Consider the following 2,218-nt stretch of genomic DNA (forward strand, 5'->3'; position numbering starts at 1 on the left):
TTGAGCTTAAGATATGCTGAGCGAGTTCGGCCCTTTTGATTTTCCGACTCCAACTCCTTGCACATTTCATTGTAATATTTTGCTTTGTCATCCCGTATTGCTAATATAATGTTAATAAAATTGCTAGAACCTCTTCACCTTATTTCCTTAGATGCTTGAAGCTGCGTTGACAATGGAGGAGGATCTCAAGTTTTGTAGACTCCATATATGAGGGCAATTTTATGGAAGACAACGCCTTATGCTAATGCACAAGTGATTCTTGCAGTTGTTCTAAAATTCTCTCTAACTTTGCTTTATAAAATATATTAGACAAAAAAACTAATATTATGAGTTCCCAGCAGTACCGATCGCATAGGTTATACCCTAGGCTAGTGGGTAAAGAAATCGTTCCTTCCCTGGAGAACTGATGACAGCAGAACTAAATCTGCGCTAACTTAGAAATGGAGAAAAATCACAATTTATGACACCACTAAGAATATAATTCATTCTATCTTCAGGAACTGTTCACACAACTTTCCCCTAACATGCCACAAAGCCTGCTAGTCTGACATCACCATATCATTGTGACAATTGCCCTGGGGAGGCGTAGAGAGGGAGCACTAACTACAGGTTCCCAGTTTGAGAGGTTTACCATGGTGGCTCCTCCTGAGTCACACTGGTAGTCACTGAGGGTCTCTTCTAACATATCAGGTAATGTGGTAGACAGAATAATGTCCTTGTTCTAACCCCTGGTACCTGTAAATATTACCTAATATGACAGAAGGGGACATTGCAGATGTAATATGTATCAGATTATCCTGAGATATTTGGATGGGTCAGTGTAATCACAAGGCCCATAAGAAAGAGGTAAGAATCCTAGAATATGAGGAAAAGTGACAGTGTCAGCAGCATTCATAGTGATGCAAACTTGAGCCAATGCATGTGGAGAGTCCTGAGAAACTGGAAAAGGTAATAAATTCTCCCTCAAACCCTCTAGGATATTTTTTTAAAAACACCATGCTGTTAGCCTTGTGTTCTCAACTCAGACTGAGTATCTGTAGTATCTTTTAAACTGAAAATACAATAAATTTGCTTTAAGTCTTGTTGTTGTTATGTGCTTTTTTGTGGTTTTGAGTTGGAACCAACTCATAACTGACTCTCAGTGGATTTTCAGAGAGTGTAAAGCACATGAAACAAGATTGCTCATCTTTCTCCCAATGAACAGCTAGTAAATTCTTTATTTTATTTTAATTTTATTTATTATTTTGTGTGTGTACCATCAAATTGGATCTGACTGGTTCAGGAGATTATCCCTCCTTCTCCAGCTGAGCGTCTGGTAGATTCAAATCACATACCTCTGCAATGGCAGTGCAGATTCTTGCCACTAGGCCACTAGAGCTCCCTTAAACAGCTAAACACCTGCCTTTGGACTGACAGGAGGACTCCTTACTCCTAAACCACAAGATTTGTTATAGTAACATTATTTACTGTTATTGTGTATCATCAAGTCAGAACTGACCCATAGCTCATCCTACAGTGGTTTGTGAGAAGCAGTGCGTTGCTATTATAAATAATGCAGTGATAAACATTGATTTGCACACATCTGTTTGAGTCATGACTCTGGTTTCTTTAGCGTATGTTCCCAGTAGTGGAATGGCTGGTTCAAATAGTATTTCTATTTCCAGCTTTTGGAGAAAGTGCCAGACTATCTTCCAAAGTGGCTGTACATTCACACGATGGACTACTACACAACATTGAAAAACAATGAACTCCTAAAATATTACACAACATGGGAGAGCCTAGAGGATGTTATGTTGAGTGAATTATCTCAAACACAAAAGGATAAATACTTCATAACACTGCTATTCTAAAATAGGACAGAAACGGTGGGGTCGTTGGGAAGAGAATGGGAAAAGTGTGCATAGATAATTAACACTACATTAGAACAGATGAGGCTAACAACTGCCCAAAAGAAATATATGATTAGACATTATAGGTATGACAACAATCAGAGGTACACTAGGGGAGGAGAGAAAGAAAATGTGCAATGTGCAAGGGGAAAAAAGAGCCTTCAACTGAGCAGGAGGTACTTCTATGGATTGACGCTCAACATCAAGAAAACAAAGATTCTCACCACTGGGCCAACTGGCAGCATCAGGATGGATGGTGAAGAGATTGAGATTGTTCACAGCTTTAGTTTACTTGGTTCCACAATCAACACTCTTGGTAACAGCAGCCA

This window comes from Elephantulus edwardii, unplaced genomic scaffold (assembly GCF_000299155.1).
Source record: "Elephantulus edwardii isolate Elephantulus edwardi_28Jun2011 unplaced genomic scaffold, EleEdw1.0 scaffold00149, whole genome shotgun sequence".
Taxonomy (NCBI): Eukaryota; Metazoa; Chordata; class Mammalia; order Macroscelidea; family Macroscelididae; genus Elephantulus; species Elephantulus edwardii.